Source organism: Lactuca saligna, chromosome 5, assembly GCF_052625555.1.
Source record: "Lactuca saligna cultivar CGN05327 chromosome 5, ASM5262555v1, whole genome shotgun sequence".
Classification (NCBI taxonomy): Eukaryota; Viridiplantae; Streptophyta; class Magnoliopsida; order Asterales; family Asteraceae; genus Lactuca; species Lactuca saligna.
The window spans coordinates 76,618,041-76,638,298 of NC_136421.1; positions in this window are offsets into that span (position 1 = coordinate 76,618,041).

Below are 20,258 nucleotides of genomic sequence, written 5' to 3' on the forward strand. Positions count from 1 at the left end.
CTTAACGTTGTTTCATAAAAGGCAGTCATAAGGGCTAGCTGTGACAACCCGATATTTTTCAAACCAGTGTAACATTCAAAAAGTCAAATATAATAAACTATTTAGAATCAAAGAAATCAGCGTAAAAAATGAAGTGTTCTAAAACCTAAATTGGGATGCATAAATTGTTAGATATCATGCCAAGGTTTCCAAAAATATAAAGAACACTCAAATCCGAGTTATAATGAAGAAGTTACAATTTTTCTAAGTTTCGGAACAGCGGTAGAGAGCTAAAAACTCGGGATAAAGATTGAGCGACTTTTAGCCGATGCAACCTAAACGAGAGTTGAAGGTCTCTACAATATTAGTACAATGGTAAAAAGACAGACAAAAACGGACATCAAATATAGAAGTTAAGAATTTTTAACGAAATTACCGTGTCCCGACCTATTTAAAATAAAATAATAAAAATTACAATTAAAATTAGCCAACTAAGTCTGAATGAAAGTTGTAGAGTATATTCTCACCTTCGCGTAGATATAAAGAACGTCAAAAACGGAGCTCGTATGCAAAAGTTACGCATTTTTGAAGTTTTTGGCACGCATTACGAAGCTTATTTGAACGAGTACGCCCAACGTACTTCGGAGTACGCCCAACTTACGAGATTCATGGACTCGAATCAGTCACGTCGCCCCCTAACACTCTAATGCCATTCCATCCGAAGACTGGAGACTGTGACGCCATCGCTGACGTACGCGCCGCGCACGAGGGTACGCCCAGCGCACTTCGGTGTACGCCCAACGTACGAGGGCAGTTTCCTCACCTATAAATACCATGCGAGACCTTCGACTTTCCTTTCCCAATTCTCTCTTCTCTCTCACTTTTACTCCTCGTGTAGCATCCCGAGACGACCCCGACACCCCGGTTTCATATCCCAGCCCCAACGAAGGACCGAAGCCCCAAGATTCCCGAGAATCTCGCCACTTTCCGGTCGAAGTGCCGCCTAAGAAAAACTCGCTTTCTTCGAATCGTCACACATTCCAAGTGAGTTCATACCCTTACCTTCTTTTCACGTCTTTTCATATTTTAGGGGGGGGGGGGATACAAGTGTAATACGAGAAAAACTCATCATTTTATACAGATTCAAATACACCACCTACATTTTATAAATATTAAACAACTTCGATATCAACGTATAAACTATCAAGAAAGTTAGTATTACATCGAGTTTTTATTACCAAATGGTACACATTTTCAGAAAAACTATAAAGGGTATAGTTTACAAGTTATTCATTACATCTTTATGTAAACATTTTGAAAATGAAATACTTTCATCTACATGAAATATAGACTTTTCTTTCATAAATCTATTAATACTAAGTGTTGTGAGACATTCAACTTCAACGTACTCTCAAGTACGCATTTAAAGCCTTGTATTATAAACCATAATCTCTTTGAGGGAGAGCGTGGTATTTGTGTATAGATCTATACGAGATTGACAGTCCCACACCTAAACTGTTAGCTACAGTTAGACCGGAAGGTCTAGGGTGACAAACGTCATAACACTGCAATGCCTGAAGAACGTTGTTACAGGCAGTCTGGGTCAATAACATGGTTATAAAACTCACACGGAAGTATTAACGTAAGTTTGATTTACGAGACTATTGAATGCATTCAGTAAATACATTATTTGGGTATAAATACACTTTCACCATTTTGAGCACAAAAGATATTATTGCACTCCAGCCTTTAGAACTTTTCTAACTATATGTAGAAAATATTGGATTTTTTGGGAAACACGTTCAGTTATTTTTGCTAAAGGACATACAAATTTTCAGTACAAAAACGCTTATGAACTCACCAACTTAATTGTTGACACTTTTTCAAAACTACTTGTATTTCTCAGGGAATCAGTAATACATGTAACCATCAGCTTTTGGAGAAGGAACGCTAAGGCTTCTATTATCAAAACATCATCATATTTGTAATATTCCTTTGAAACATGTATTACACGCAACAATGTAAGATTTTATTATATTTATGATGGTTGTGTTTACTTTCTTTACAATATTCAACTGTTATGATACTACGTGAAGTCATCCACCTCCGAATATTTCCGCCATTCTGGTTTGGGGGTGTGACACCAGCATTGGGTATGACATGAACTGCATTGATAGGCGTATGTAGTCGAGATGATCTTTGTATTCTTAGACCTAATATACATATTTGGGACTAAGTGTAGAAATTGTTGTGCTTTGACATGGTTTAACACTGTTTCGGAAAAGGCAGTCATAAGGGCCATCATTGGGTATGACATGAACTGCATTAATGGGCATATGTAGCTAAGATGGTATTTGTCCCTCTTATTTGTTGAGAGAATGACATCTAAGGCCTTAGTTAAATTTGAAAAATAAATGAGATTGATCGCGATCCATATCTTATGTTCAACATGATGTCTGAGACAAAGGAATAATTGATACCACACCTTTAGTAACAATTACAACTTAGAGCTCCTAGAATTTTCCGTGGATGAGATGACACCCTTCATATGTTGTTAGGGGTAGTAGCCTATTGTTAGACGTCAACTACTATCTATGTCCGTCTATAATGAATCTTGTGCAAGTGGGAGATTGTTGGATCTATATGCCCAAGAATCATTATGGAGTGATATTGCTAATAATATATGATCCTATAGGGTCACACCTTTATCAACTTGCCACATTTTGTATATTTATTATTAATAAATAATATCAATTCTTGTATTTTAATTAGGGAATAATTATTGGTTTGTGAGAATAATAATTATAAGAGAGTATTGTTGGATTAGGTGTCTAAGTTCATAACTATAATTGGTATATACTTGATTTGATAGTAGCATGGTCCTTTTGGGTTGCCTTCACTCTAGCAACTTGACAAAATGACTTTTGGAGAGAGAGGTTAATGAATGATATTTTAATTAATTAGTATTTAATCAGAAATTAATTTGGAATTAATTTTGGTATTAAAGGAACTGATTAAAGGAATAGGGCCTATTTTGCAAATCATTGATAGTTGTGAAACTGGGCTAATGGACTCCTTAATTAGGAGTGGTCGAAAATCTATGGGGAGGCCCTATAGATTTCATCCAAGGCTTCTTAGTAGGAGTTCATGGGTTGCTTAAGCCTTAAGCAAAAAAATTAGGGTTTCCTCCAAAAATCCAAGTTGGCTTCAGCTATATAAAGAACCCGTAGGCTATGGAAATCGGCTACACACAACCAGAAACCCTAGTAGAGTCGATTTCCCTCCTCTCTCCTCTCATCGTCTTGCTAGTGGTGTTTGTAAACCATTAGAGGTGCAACATTTGAGGTACTAAGCTTTCAAGAGACAAGGATCTACAAGGTGTTATTGTTATTACTACATAACAAGCAATGTAATCATCAAAACCATTTTGTTATATAATTTTCGAAATTGTATGCTAGATCTAGGGTTTATTGCTTTGGTATTCAACTGGATGTTCAACTAGTGAAAAACTTAGATCCAAAGCAATTAGGGTTGCATGATCATATAGGATGTAGTTATGCTCAAAACCCATCAATGGTATCATAGCCTAGGATATATTTCAGTTGAATTTGATGCATATGTGAATTTTCCAAAGGAGGAGGGAACAGATTTGTCAATATGTTCATTAAACTCGACGAGTTCATAGTGGAACTTGAGGAGTTGGTCCAACTCAACGAGTTCATTGCCTGAATCGATGAGTTGACTTGTTAGATTCCTGATTTTTGGATTTTGATATCTTGATTAGATTATGATAATTACCTTTATTCGTTTTAGCTGTTTAAAATTGAATTTTCTGATAAGGTAAATTTATATCCTTATCTAATTAAAGGATTTGGTCAAATTTTAAGATAAAGACAAAATTAATTTATTAATTTAATTATTTTAAATTTGATCTAGTATTTTTGAAAAGTTTTAAAAATACCCCTTTAGTTTTGGAAACTAAAATTTAATTAAACGTTTAATTTTGAAATCTTAAATTCTAGAACCCTAGTATTTTAAAAGTTTAAAATACACCCTTATACTATAGAAAATTAAATGTCTAATATTTTATATGTATAAGAACAGTCAGTCTTACCGTTAGTAGGCCTCATTCACGAAGTTGGTCTACAAGAGCTGTTTAGGGAAGCGACCTATAAAATGACCACCATTGGGTATCCATTCTTACCCATCGCACTCTTGACTAGTGGAGTGTCGTTAGCCGAACGAGTAGGATAGGACATTAAACTCTCATTAATAACTATAATGAAAAATATAAAGTAACTAAATGTTTTTTTTTTATATATTCCCAATCTTTGTTACTTTAGGAAAATGTGAATGTGATGCTAACCCATGAAATTGCACATTGCACTTTATATAAGTCGTTAGTAGAGCATGTGTGGTTAACCCACACACTAACATGGACTAATAAGGGTTGGCAATGGGTAGCTCATAAATGATCATTGATCAATGGAGCGTGTGTGATTAATCGGCATAATGATTAGGTGGTAAATGACATCAAGAGTACCAAGCTAATTTTCATGGTTATTCACACCTTATTTGTGATCCTCGATACCCAGTCACAAATTTGAAGGGCATAAGCAAGATTAAACATGTCATTGAATAGTTCAATGAATTTCAAAAGATCTAGGAATTCATTTAAAATCTAATTCATTTAAAATTTTGTTTTCTTGGTGGAATTGGTAAATCGTCATTTATCTACCTTCAAATAAATTATAATTAGATTACGGCATCCCTCTTCCTAATTGTGAACTATTGTGTTGGGTCCTAGCCTTAATATTTAATTTTGGGTATTATATTAAGGATTCTTAATCTAATCAAAACTTGTCCTTCTTTTGCAGATGTCAACTTCAGACAACGCTTCCGGTTCCAACTCCACCAACAACTCCTCCAACACTTTCTCGCTCTTGAGCATTTGTGCCAAGGTGACATCTAATGGATCCAATTTTAATGATTGGATTCGCAACATCAGAATGACCTTGTGTTTTGAGGACAACGAATATGTTCTCGACAAAGAGATGAACGAGATCGATGAGTCCAAATCTACTCCTAAAGATATAGCTAAGTATAAGGCCCACTGCAAGGACGCGACCAAAGTGTCATGCATCATGGTGGCCACTATGTCTCCTGAGCTAAAACGACTCTATGAGGACTATTGGAATTACGAGATGTGCCAGGACTTGATGGAAAAGTCCATTAAAAAGCACGTCAAGAGAGGTACGAGATAGTCAGGTCACTCATTACCACCAAGATGAAGGATTGAAAGTCCATCATGACCTACCTACAACACATGCAGTGCTATGTGGATCATCTCCTAAAGCTTAATGTGAACCTTGATGAAGAGTTGGCTATTGACATAATCCTACAATCTTTACCTCCTTATTATGATCAATTCAAGATGGCTTATCATTTGAGCAAAGAGGAAGTCAAATTGAGAAATCTTCAAGGCTTGCTGAGAACCGCTGAAAGTAGATTGAAAGGAAAAGTTATTGAATCCACTCCTCCTACTGTTGTTGCTTCAGTCTTGGCCATAGGACATGGGAAGAGGAAAAAGTGGAAAGCTCCCTCTAAGGAAAGCTGGAACGGAAATTTTCAAGAAGGGTCTTCTAGTGGGCCCAAAGGAAAATTTGATTCTGCTCCCCCTGCCTCAGATCCAAAAGAAGCAATGTGCTTCTACTACCAAGATAAGGGGCATTGGAAGCAAAGCTGCCCCAAGTACCCATGGGACATTAAATATGGTAACATCAAGCCTACATTGGCATGTATTTACACTACTTTGTCTAAAAATTCATCACATTCTAATTCCTGGGTCCTTGATACAGGATATGGTTTTCACATTTGCTATGGCGTGCACAGACTAAGAGAAAGTAGGAACGTGGAGCTTGGGAAGATGAGCCTGATAATGGGCAATATGAGATCATCAGCTATTTCCAAGATCAACGTTTATTCTTTGAATCTTTGTAGTGGATTATGTTTAGACTTGAATAATTGTTTCTACTTGTCAGAAATGACGAGGAATATTATTTCTTTTCATGGTTTGTATAGACAAGGTTTTAGATATTCTTTTAACAATGAGAATGGTTCTTTAATGCTTATTATAATGTTGTATTTTATTTGAAGCATTGCCTTGTGATGGTGTATATGAAACCGTGATGGTTGTAGACTATTTAGGAAATAATGTGTTATAAATTGATTCATCTAATGTTTTAGACAAAGAATTCTTGTGGCATTGTCCTCTTGGACATCTCAACAAGAAGTGCATTGCCCAACTCTAGAAGGATGGAGTGTTGGAATCATTTGAACTAAGTTTAGATGATACATGCGAATCTTGTCTGCTTGGAAAGATGACTAAATCACCTTTCACTGGTACTTGTGAAAGAGGTGAGGAACTGCTGCATCTCATACATACCAATGTGTGTGGGCCTTCAGATCCACCATAAGGGATGCAAGTTGATTTTATGTAATTTTTACTGATGATTATAGTAGATATGGATATATACTTGAAAGGCCCAAATGGTGGTTTGGTCTAGGCTTTGCGTTGTAATAGTGGTTGTGTATTGATAGAGTATTGCGGATAGGTTTATTATGTGTTTACGCATATGTAATGAGTTTACGGCCATAAACACCTTACAACCATAAAATCTTTTCGGTCGTAGTTCCCTATATATAGAGGGTTAGCCAGTCTTGTTTTGTTGTTGATGACTAATAGTTCACGGTCGTATATCAAGTTGTACCAGACGTTTTCAGTAATAGAACGTGTGCAAGCTTGATTTCTTTTCTTTTCTTCTCTTATTCTCGTTTCTGTAATTGTGTTTGCTATTGATCACTGGTAAGATCCATTCTCAGGACCTTACAATTGGTATCAGAGCAAGACCAGCGCCAAAGGCACTCTAAAATCTATGTTGGAGCGAGTTTTCATTGGTTTAAGACTAAAGTTCGTGCTTGGTGCAAAAAGGGTTTTTAGTCTAGTCGAAAAACTGCAAAATTCAAGCTTTTGGCCTGAGCTTACGGCTGTAATCACTGTTTATGGCCGCAAACTCTTTAAGATTCTTGGACCGTAAATTGAATTCTTGAGCCGTGAATAAGGAACATTCATCAACCAAAAACTGTTTATTCTTCGGCCGTAAGCTTGAGACCGTGAACTCCGTTCGACTGTAAACTCGGAGTTTACGGTAGTAATATGTTGCTTAACCGTAAACAACGTTTACGACAGTAAATTGTTTTTGACCAGAAGCTTAATTAATCATAAATAATTTAATTTCTGTCTCATATTAATTAATAAAAATATATTGGATTCTCAAAGTTAAACCAATCATCACGAGTTGGATTCAGTTATGGGCACAACCACCTGAATTCCCAGACTTTTATCCACTGAAGGCTTCCCAGAATGGAAGTACAAAATTGAGAAATACATAAAAATAAAAGACTTCAAAATCTGGAAATGCATAATCAAAGATCCAGTCAGAATAACCACTATAGTTGCAGGGCAAGTGGTTGATAAGAAGATACAAAACTACACTAATGAAGACTTTGAGAAAGTTGAAGAGAAGGAGAAGGCTTTGGCCACCTTGACCATGGCCTTGTCTCCAGATATTGCTCAAGGTTTCAGGGAGTATACTTCTGCTAAGGCTTTGTGGGAAGCCCTAAATGAGGTCTATGAAGGGAACGAAGACATGTGGGAGAGTCGCCAAGATATGTTGCGACAACGATTCAATATGTTCAACTATGTTCCTAGAGAGACTCTTGAAGCACAGCTGCAGCAGTTCATATCTCTTAATACTGAAATGACTGTAGCCGAGATTTTCTATACAAAGTCGGAGATAAACAAGAAGCTACTGAATGCTCTCCCAAAATCTTGGGACATGAATGTAGTTGTCATCAAGAAGACTAAGGATCTTACCCATCTCTCTCTCTTGCTGAAGTGATGGCTATCATGAAGGCCTGTGATATTGATGACAAGCAGCGAGAGATCAACCATGTGAACTCATACTCAGCTGCGAACCTTGGCATCTCTACTAAAAATGCTCTTTCATCTTTTTCTTTTTCTCTTCCTTCTGTAGGTCAATCATTTACTACTCTGCAAGCTCAGATTCAGACTTTTCCTACTCCATCAGTTTCCTCTGCATCAGCCATGCCTTTCTCACAGAATCAATCATTCGTGGCTACTCAAGCTGCTTCATTCTCAAATGGGGCTTCTTCTTCAAGAGGAAAGGAGGGTGATGAAAATCTCGCACTTGCTTCAGGGCTTGTCAATTGCTACAATGCACTCATAGTCGGGGATCTTCTACCCCAAATATCATTTGCTGATCTTGATTAGATTCACCCTGAAGACGTTGAGGAGATGGATATTACATGGCAAATTGCCATGGCAGTTTTTAGGGCGAAACAGTTTGCCAAAAAGAATGGAAAGAACAACTAGGGGATGAGTGTTGACAAGAAAGTTGGGTTCAGCAAGGGAAATCTGTGATGTTTCAACTGCCATGAGCCATGGTATTTTGCTCGTGATTGTCCACAGCCACACAGAAGATTAAATAATGACAGGACAATAGTTGCAGTTGGAAACAATTGAAGTGGTGCTCAGATAAACAACAAGAAGGCTATGGTTGCACATTCATTCGACTGGGAGGATCAGATGCAGGCCCTGAACTTGTCTGGACCTGAAAATGCCCACCTGGCCCAGTTCTGTTATGATGCTCTGGCAGAGATTATGGCAGCTGAAGATAAAATGATGGAGCTGCATTTTGCGTTGATGGTATCTTCTTCTCATGAACCTAATACAACCGAGGTAAGTTTACCATCATGCTCTCAAGCCTGTATTGATTATGTTAAAATTCTGCATGAGAAAATTGAGATGTTAGGTAGTGAAGTAGAAAGCCTTAAGATTCTCCCTGAACTTAATGAATCACAAAAAAGGGAAGTAAAAGACCTTAGATATGAAGGTTACCAACTCAGAAAAGGTCAAAAACCACTTAAAGCCCAATTGGAATCTAAAATAAAGGACTTTAGGAGACTTCAGGAAGACTACAGTAATAAATGTGAAAATTATGATTATGTAATGAAACAGAACGCTGGACTAGTGGCTGAAATTAAATCTTTAAAGGGCAAATTTGAAACCGCTGATTTTGATTTTAGGAAATTTGATATCTCGAGTGAGGTAGAGTCAAATATGATAGAACACTGCATGCAATTGAAACAAAATCAATCAAAGGATCTAGGTTATAATCAAGTGCCTCCTCCTTTCAATCATTCATATCAGCATAAGCCCTTGTCCAAAGAAGAGATTGCCAATGAACCATTCATGGTTTATGGCAAGCCATCTGGTTTTGTTTCGGGAGGATTTATTAATGTTGAAAGTACTAACATTTCTACTTCTCCTGTAGATCAATCCTTGAATCAGTCAAAGCACGAAGTTGAAGGATCTGTTTCTGAAAATAAAACCGAGTCTAAACCTGAAGCTTTAGTTTTGAATAAAGACAATATTTTTTCTGATGTTTCAAATGACAATGTTTTTTTATGGTGGTGATTCTTTTGTTTCTGATACTGTTTTGAATGGTTTGAAAGTTTCTACTTTGAACAATTTGGTTGACAATTCTGATGTATGTGATAATAAGTTTGAAGAACCACCAGTTTCACAATCTTTCTCCGTCTAATGTACCCTCACTTGCCTCACAACCTAATTCTTATTTATGCTCTTGTGAGAGAAGCAAGGGTGTTGGGATGGAAAACAAATCTGATCAATGTAGTACAAGTTATAAAAATAACAAACATATTTGTTTCAATTGTGGAGTTGGTGGCCATATAGCTAGAAACTTTCAAAATCGTATGTTTGTACATTTCGAATTTCCAATAGGAGAAAACGAATTCAGAGGAAGGTCTTTAACTAGAAAGTCTTCTAGAAATCGTTCCCGAAATGATGATTGGAAAGATGATTGGAGTAGAAAAGGGTCATTTTTCAAAAACATAAAAAGGTTTTTCATCACAAAGTCCTAGGCAGTTTGCCAAAACCAAGCATGGTCAAGACAAGGTCGGTTTCATCAAGAAGCAGCAGTGGGTCTTCAACCAACTCTGGTAGAAAACCCATATGCTTCAAACAAACTTATAAACATTCAATCTCAAAATCACCGGAACTATTAGAAAACCCAATTATCAATGGCTGCCCAAACTAGCTTCTAATTCATCTTTCGTGTCCTCTGAAAAATCTGAAAATTATCAATCTGAAAAGGCATCGGGACCACCCAGGAAAATAATGACCTGGGTTCCCAAATCTAATTAACCCCGCACATTTTGCAAGGACAGTTGCGGGGGAATGTCGTCCGACCCTGGTTCGTCGACAGCGGCTGTTTCCATCATATAACAGGAGATATCGCCCAACTGCACAACATTTAATCATTTAATTGGGGATACATCTCCTTTTTGGGTGGAGAAGGTGGAAAGATAACTCAAAGATGAATTGTCACAAATGGGGTTTTAAGTTTCGAGAATGTTAATTTTGCTCCCGAACTGAAGCATAGACTGTTAAGTGTATCTCAGATCTATGACAAGGGATATTCTACGCATTTCACTGATACAGAATGCATGATTCTCAAGCCAGGCTTTGTCATCCCAGAAGAGTGGATTATTGTAAATCTAAAAGGGATGGGAATGCTTATATCATTGATATGAATAGCAATCTTTCAGAACAAGTTACGTTCCTTTTCTCCAAGATCTCCGAACAAACTTCAATACTGTGGCACAGAAGACTAAGTCCTGCTAATGCCAAGAACTTGAAGCGTCTTGAGAAAAATGAGATGGTCCTTGGATTTCCTGTCAAAGACTTCATTACATTCGAAATGTATGTGTCATGTCCCAAGGAAAGCATCATAGAAAACCACACCTGCCAAAACAGGTCAACTCAATTAGCCAGGTGCTTCAATTGCTACATATGGATTTGTTTGGACCAGTAAATGTTCTCAGCATCAACAGAAATTCTTATTGCTTGGTTGTGATTGATGATTTCTCTCAATTTACGTGGGTTTTCTTTCTATCCAACAAAGCTGGAGTTGTTGATTTGATTAAGAAATTCATAGTATTAATTGAGAACCAGACTAACAATCAGGTGAAGGCGCTTCGTATCGACAACGGAGCAGAGTTCAAGAATTCTATACTCGATCACTTTTTCACAGAAAAGGGTATCATGCGTTAATACAACTCTGCTCACACACACTAACAAAATGGTGTTGCTGAAAGGAGAAACAGAACGTTAAAAGACGCTGTAAGGACGATGTTGTGTGATTCAAAATTACCAGTTTTCTTTTGGGCCGAGGCGATAAACACTTCCTGTTATGTTCAGAATCGCGTGTTGATCAACAAAGCTCAAATGAAGACCCCGTATGAAATTTTATATAATCACAATCCATCAGTTAGTCATTTCCGTGTATTTGGCTGTCCTTGCACCCTTCTTCACTTAGATACCAACCCGAAGTTTAATGCCAAGGCCGATGATTGTTACTTTGTAGGGTATGCTGCTCGCACTGCCTATAGAGTCTATAATAAGAAGAAAAAACAAATTGTGGAATCTTATGACGTGTATTGGTTGGAAGAAAATAAGACGGACGCTAGAGTGGGTCCGGATTGGCTATTTGATTACACATCACTGTTCAAATCAATAAATGTGTCTTCGAGTGGCTCATCTGGATTTGTTTCTGGTTTGAAGAAGATTTCTGATGATGAAGATGAAGAAGTTGTCTACAGACCTCCATCTGCAGCCTCTTCATCATCCAAAGGGAAGCCCCTGGTTTCGTTTGAGGGGGAGTCCTCTGCTATGCCTGAGGGGGACTCCTCTGCTATACCTGAGGGGGAGTCCTTTGCTATACCAGACGGGGAGTCATCTGTGCAACATGATAGTCCTAAATCTCCCACCCAAAATGAGACTCCTAATGCTGAAGCTACATCATCTACGCCTATGGAAAGAGAGTTCATGCCTAACGACGCTTCTGCAGTCTCTTCAACCTTTATGGAACTACTTTTTCCTGAACTTATCTCAAATGAGTTTGTAGCAGAGCCTTCTGGAGCGGCTCAATCAGTAAATGAAGGAGGTATCAACATCTACATTCTTCCTGTCTCTCTCAATCATATCAGCCAAGAGATACCTTCAAGGATTCAACACGATCATCTGATTGATAACATCATTGGTCTGATGGGTAATGATGTCAAAACAAGAAGTCAGAGTGGAGATGTTAATATGTGTCTCTACTCTTGCTTTATCTCTCAAATAGAGCCCAAAAATGTTGAAATGGCTCTGTATGAGCCCAGCTGGGTAGATGCAATGCATGAGGAACTGCATCAATTGGAAAAACTCGATGTTTGGAAGTTAGTTGAGTTACCAAAGGGCAAGAAGTCTCTTGACAAAAGATGGGTTTATCGCAATAAGCAGGACGATTTAGGGGTTATTGTGCGAAATAAAGCTCGATTGGTGGTTCGCGGGTTTCAATAAGTCGAGAGTCTTGATTACATTGAAGTTTATGCTCCAGTAGCTCGCCTTGAGGCCATTCGTATCTTCCTAGCATATGCTTCTTACATGAACTTTACTATGTATCAAATGGACGTCAAGACTGCCTTCTTCTATGGTAAGGTGAAGGAAGAAACCTACGTTGATCAACCTCCTAGGTTCGTTGATTAAAAATTTCCTAATCATGTCTACAAGTTCGACAAGGCATTGTATGGGTTACATCAAGCTCCTCGACCGTTGTATGCAACTCTAACAAATCATTTGCTCGAGCATGGCTACTCTCGTGGCACTATCGATCAGACTTCGTTTATCAAGCATGTCGGCAATGATCAGATACTTGTGCAAATCTATGTTGACGACATTAGCTTTGGGTCGACTAGTCCGCAACTCTACAAAGAATTCGAAGGTGTAATGAGGAAGCGATTCGAAATGAGTTCGTTGGGAGAAATGACCATGTTTTTGGGGCTTCAGGTTAAACAGAATTCAACTGGAATCCTGCTACATCAAGCCAAGTATGTGGAGGATATTCTTGAGAAGTTCAGGTTTCACGACGCTAAATCTGCTTCAACACCAATGGCTTAATGACCTCTTCTGACTCCAGATCCTGACGCCGAATCCGTAGATCAGACCCATTATCGATCGATGATCGGATGGCTGATGTATCTTACTGCAAGCCGACCTGACATCATGTTTGCAGTTTGTCAATGCACAGGTTATCAGGCTAATCCTAAACTTTTACATCTTATTGCAGTCAAAAGAATTTTTTGGTATATCAAAGGGAGCCCAAAATTGGGTCTTTGGTATCCAAAGAATTCTGAATTTGATCTATATGCTTTTGCTGACAGTAATTATGGAGGATGTGAGCTTGATAGGAAATTAACCTCAGGAGGGTGTCAATACCTAGGTGACAGACTAGTTTCGTGGCAATGCAAGAAGCAACACACTATCTCAACTTCCACAACGGAGGCGGAATACGTTGTTGCATTGGCATGCTGTTCTCAAGTCATTTGGATCCAACATCAGCTGTTGGATTACAGTTTGAATTATTTAGAAACCCCTATTTACTGTGATAATGAGTTCGCTATTCAAATTGCCAAAAATCCAGTCCAACACTCTAAAAACAAGCACATCGACATTAAAGTTCACTTTATTAGAGACTATTATGAACGTTCACTAATCCGACTGGAACATGTCCCTACTGCTAATAATGTGGCGGATTTGTTTACAAAGCCATTTAACAAAGCTCGTTTCGATGTGCTTGTTAGTTTTCTGAAAATGATTAGTTTTGAGGATTAAGTTTTATTTTATTTTATTTTATTTTATTTTTTCTTAATTCTTCATTTCTTAATTTTTTTTGTAGGATAGATTAAATTTGTGCATGTTATTTTTATTTTAGTTTATTTTACTTAATTCTCACCCATGCACAAATTTAGGGGGAGAAATAAAAAAAAACAATAAAAAATAATAAAAAAAATACAAAAACATTAAAAAATCCGGAAAATTAAAAATGTTGTTGTTAGTCTTGTTTGCAGGTGTTGTGATGGGAAATGAAATTAGCAAGTGATACAGGGAAATCTGAATCTGTGTAACGTACCTAAGTTGAATCGTCTATGCTCTGTGCTCGATGCGTTGGTAGGCACGAAAGATTTTAAATGGACTTGACTAGGGAAAGTTGAACCTAATGAATTTAAGGACTTGACAAACTTTGACCTAGTTAGATCCATTTATCCTGACATCGCGACGCTCGGATAGGTTGAGCAGGGAGATATACATGGGAATCTACCGGTCATATTAAATAACCCGTATCTAGAACCGTGGATTCACTTTTCCTAGATGTGCGGATTCTATCCTTAATTCCGGTTGGATGGGGGGACTGGGGAATTCCGATAAACTAGGTCTGTAGAAGGTTATTTTATTTCTTTCTATCTGTTAGACGTATGTTGCCTCTTTTGCGTGATCAAAAGATCCGACCTGGACTGTAGCATATGCAACTCTATCTCTTGGCATCTTCTATCTATGCAATTCTTTCCATCTGTTAGCCATATACTGTCTCCTCTACGTGACTCAAAATCCAACCTGGTACACAGTATATGCAACGTTCTCTTCTCAATCCGTCTGAAACTTCAGTTAGCCATATGTTTCATCCTTTACGTGATTGAAAGACATCTGACCTGGATGTACAACATATGCATTCTAAATGTATCTTCTCTCTTAATAATTGTTTGCTCACCCGGTGTAAGGAGTATTTTGGAAGTCCTTGATGGTTGGGGCATGCTAGGAAGCGGGAAACGCGTTTTAATACAATTAAAATTGAACACATACATATTGTCTGTAGATCTCGCTGCTCAATTTAGGTGGACAACAATATCCCTGGTCCTAGTCAGTTAAATGGTCATAAGAAAATCTTATTTAAGAATTAGGGCCAATCATGATAATGAAGAACTATAATCATCTATATAAGTATGTGTCATGTCATTGGTAAATTGTCCTAAAATTGTCACAAATTTTTCGTATTTAAGTGGATCACAATATTTGTGATCGATCAGACGAAGATGTGAAGATAAGGGTATCGACAAGTGGAATAAGGCTGTCCAATAACTTTGATCCCAGCATCACAAATACATTCTCAATAATTAAATTTTAAGATGTGCATTTTAGTTGGAGGTAAATTATTTTATTTTAATTTTACTTCTATTTTTATTTTTATTTTATTTTATTAACTGTTAAAGAATTTAGAAGCTATTTTAAAATTTGCGAAGTTAATTTTATTTTATTTTATTTTTAATTTTAGTTTTAATATTAATCCCCAAAAGAATTGTTTTTAAATTTTTTAAAATTTTTTTGGACTGTGTTGGACCCTGCTTTATACTGTGTGGCTATCAGGTAAATGTAAAATGGGTATAAATGAGAGTTTATCGCCAGAATCTTCATTAGTCTCCTGATTCCGACCGCAAACACCCTTCCACTCTCTCTCTCTCTCTCTCTCTCTCTTCGAATTTTTTTCTTCAAATCTTGCGAAATTAATCCGATAGTCTCGAAGGTAATGAGTTTTAGACCAGGAATACATATCTTGTTGCGTGATTCACAACGTTTTTGAGGCAGAAATCGAAAAAAAGAAAGTTGTCAGAGCTTTCGGCCGAAGCTTATGGCCGTAAATCTGTGTTGACCGCAAATTCATGTGTTGACCCTAAACATAATTGTTGACTGAAAATTTTGACTTTGACCTAATTTTAAAATTGTTATTTTATTATTGAGATCAAAATTAAATCATCTAAAAACTTTTGTTGTTTGTTTGGTTTTTCTTGTCTTACATGGCATGGTTAGTGCAAGTCAATGGCGAACCTCAAATTTGCGGACATGCTTAATCAGACTATTGTTTTGGCTGATCCTCCAGCTGTTCACTCGGACCTTAAGTCGATGATCCACAGGCTCAGGGAGTGTGGTTTGGCATCAACTATCACTATGAATCCTGTTGTTTACCAGAATTTGATCTAAGAGTTATGGGTGACTGCTAAAATGGAAATGGATGATGTTGGTGTTGTTGTTATTAAAGCTGCTATAAAAGGGTGCGAGATTGTGATCACCGAGAGCTTTATTAGAGATGCGTTGCTGATTGACGATCAACCTAATTTTCCCACGGAGAATGGGATTGAGGATGCTCAGAAAATTCTAAGGAGGATGGGATATGAAGGCACTTCACCTCCAACTTTAAAGAAGCTCTTACCTCCGTATTGGAGATTTTTGGTGCATGTGTTTGTTAGCTGCATTTCCGGAAGAAGATCAGGAGCTGATGAAATTTCTTTGAGGAATACTGGAGCGATTGCTTCCCTTGTTGCTGGAGTAAAGTTCAACTTTTCAAGATTTATCTTGGATGAGTTTGTTGTGAACATCAGTGCCTCAACCCGGGATACTTTCTTATTGCATCCCAGGTTCATTCAACTGTTTATCAATACTCAATTTCCGGATATGATGAAGGAAGGTGATACTCTTGATATGAAATCTTTGTGTCCTCACACTGTAGGGCTCATCAAGTAGAACTAGAAAGGAAAATTTATTTTTCAAGGAAAATATCCTCTAGAGAAGTTTGGAAAGTTCGCGGAACTGAATGAGTCCTCAGAATCTTATGGATACTCTAACAAGGCGTCTTCTGAGCCTGCATCTTCTGAGAAATCATCTCCAAACGACTATGTTATTACAGTATCTGATGATGAGAATACCGAAAAAGAAGAGACTCCTACTCCTGAAGCTCATGTGGCGGAAGAACATGGTTTAGTATCTACTCATGCTCAAAGTAATTTTGAAGGAATGAATGTGGAGACTGAGATGGAAGTTGAGGGAGACAAAAATGATTATTTTGATGATCTTGATCATGCTGGATTTGACAATGATGATATTACTGCATCTCTTGCAAGTAGTTCTAATTTTGTGATGAATGAGAACCTTGACACGATTTTCAACAACGTTGATGAAGTTGTTCCTCCAACAACAGAGACAAGGGAGCCTGATGAAGTTTGTGAAACTACGCCTCCTATCACAACTAAATGGCGAATACTTCCACTCCAATGGAGATGGTTATAGGATTTCTTCCTCCTGTTTTTGTTCCTCCTACTATAGAGCCATTTGTGAGTGATCTTACAACAATACAGACCGGTCAACCCCCATTGAAAAGAAGAAGAAGGGATCCAAGGTAGAGTGATCTAATTGCAAATCTTGTTAGTGGCCTTCCAGTACCACCTACCACTACTCCTAGTCTTACTACAACCAAGCTTTTTACTGTAGGACCAGACACCACTTTTGAAGTTGGTGGATCTTCTTTTCCACCAGGGTTTTCTCCTCCTCGATCTGATCATGATGTTGCTTCCGTAAGATTAGCCATGCATTTGGCTGAGGAGCAATTTTTGATGCCTCCCCATCGTGGTAAAGGTATTTCTATTGGGGGCGGCGGTTCTAGAGGAGACAATCTCACTATCCCTGGGTTGCAGAAGGAGATCTCAGTGCTCAGTTAGAAGAATATTGAGCTTGACTTTCATGTTTCAGATCTTCAAGTTGAAAATACAAAGCTTAATGTTCATGTCTCTGAACTTCAATCTAACAATTCAAAGCTCGGTGTGCAAGTAGCTGATCTTCTTAAGGACAAAGCTCTAAAGTCAAAGCAGATTTCTGATCTTCAAAACCATTTCAATCTTTTGACTTCAAGTTATTTTGAGCTAAAGAAGAAGATTGAGGAAGACTTCGGTGATAAATATAAAACGTCTGCTGATGAATACAAAATTAATCTACATGCTCAAGCCTTTCCAGTTATCATGCCAACTGGTCAGACATCAGGGGTTGTTGATCGCGTTGAGGATGAGCCTTCCGAAGCCCCTCATGTATCAGCAATAATTAATGATGCACAGGAAGAAGCAGATAAGAAGGGACAACTGTTGTTTAAAAGAAACCCTAACCAAAATGCTTCTTGGGATGAACCTACAATTACAGTTACTGATCTTGAGGTTGTTCGATTTAGAGATACATTCGACGATAGATCGGGAATTGTTTCTTGGGGATTTCATGATCCTCTCAAGATGTGGATCGTGCTAAGAAAGAGTGGCAACTCTGAGCTTTACAAAGATATTCATGATTTCAACGTATGGACTAGGATAGATCTGACAGAATTGTCACGAGTTCCTTTTTCAAATGTCACAAACAATCTACAGGCGACCCAGTTCAAGCACTTCCTTGAAGATCAGGTTAAAAGGGGGTTTCCTTCCATGAAAACTGTTGAGTCCTGATGTTGGAGCATCCTGATATTTTTGATCCTAAAACTGACAAACCTCTGCAAGTTGTGATGTAGCCAGCAACCAAACAGGTTAAACAGTTCCCTATGCTTCAGAACTATCAAGATGGATCTCTGGGCTCAATGGAGTGTTGGGTTTTCGATGAGATTACATCAGCTGCTGTAATCAAGCTCAAGAATGGATGCATCTGGGTCTATGACCAAAGAGATTTGTTACAATTCTAAAAGTGGGACATTTATCAACTAAGCAATACTCAGATATTAGTTGTGGAGGATATTTTTGAGGATGCTGCGAAGGTATATACGACCATGGTTGCTGAGATTCTTAATAAGCGTATGTGGAACGGGGAGATGGGGCAAGCAGACGTTATGGTAGTCAATAAGGGTTAACTTCAAGCTAGCACCAAACCAAGGGGGAGATTGAAAGTCCCAACTGGTAGTTAGGTCTATGCTTTGCGTTGTAATAGTGGTTGTGTATTGATAGAGTATTGTGGATAGGTTTATTGTGTGTTTACGCTTAGGTAATGAATTTACGTTCGTAAACACCTTACAACCGTAAACTCTTTTCGATCGTAGTTCCCTATATATAGAGGGTTAGCCAGTCTTGTTTTTTTGTTGATGCCTAATAGTTCACGGTCATATATCGAGTTGTACCTGACGTTTTCAGTAATAGAACGTGTGCAAGCTTGATTTCTTTCTTTTCTTCTCTTATTCTCGTTTATGTGATTTTGTTTGCTATTGATCACTGGTAAGATCCATTCTCAGGACCTTACAATACTAAATCAAGCATAATTCAGAAACCTTTGAAAAGTGGAAAGAGTTTAAACATGAAGTCGAAAATCAATTGGGCAGGAAGATCAAGATGCTTAGATACGATAGGGGTCTTGAGTATCTTAGTATCGAGTTCCACGACTATCTTATGGAATGTGGAATTGTTTCACAGTTGACACCTCCTAGGACGCCACAACTTAATGGTGTGGTTGAGAGGCGTAATCGAACCTTGTTGGACATCTTTCGGTCCATGATGAGTCGAGCTTCTCTTTCGATATCGTTCTGGGGATATGCCTTAGAGACTGCAGCCAATATCCTTAATCTAGTCTCGACAAAGAAGGTTGCTAAAACACCTCACGATATGTGGACAAGGAAGGTTCCCACGTTGGCATGTATCAAGGTTCGGGGTTGTGTGTAACATCCCGAAATATCAAGAGTAGAGTTGAAGGGCTAAAAGAGTAAATTGGGAAAGAGTGACTCGGCGAGTCCATGTGCGGACTCGGCGAGTAGAGTCGCGATTTGGTCGCGTGTTAAGTGGCCGACTCGGCGAGTCAGTGTAATGGACTCGGCGAGTAGGCGCTGAGTGGAGAAAACCCTAATTATCGGGGTTGAGCCTTATATAAAGATCATTATGTTTTCCTCCCAGCCTCTTTATCACCCCTTGAGCCCCAGAAAACCCTAAATCACGGAGAAGCACCATTGTTGAGTGGATTGGAGCTTGGAGATGTAATTGTTGAAGGAATTTTAGGAGATTGAAGGCTTGGAGCAAGGGGCTTTGCTTGGATTCGAATTACATTGCAGTTAGGGCATCTCTTAGAGGTAATATCTCGTTTTTGAGCTGCTATTTCTTAGATGCATCATTTTGGGGGTGTTAGAGATCATATCTTTGGATGTATTGGAGTTTAGAGGTTAGATATGAGGTTGCTACCTCAAATCTAAAAGGGAGAAGGTCTAGAGTGCATGAAAGTCCCTGTTTGTGAGTGGTTGATGGAGCCATCTTGTCCCAAACCCAAACCCTAGAGTGAAAACACATAACTCTCTTTGGATTCACGTAAAGTTTGCCACTTTACGTGATGGATGAGTGGTAGGAGACTAGATCTATGTTTTGGAGCAGTTGCATGGCCTGGAATGCTTCTGAATGGATTCAGAACGGTGGTACTCGGCGAGTCACATAGGTGTACTCGACGAGTTGGATGAAGATGGCTTGGA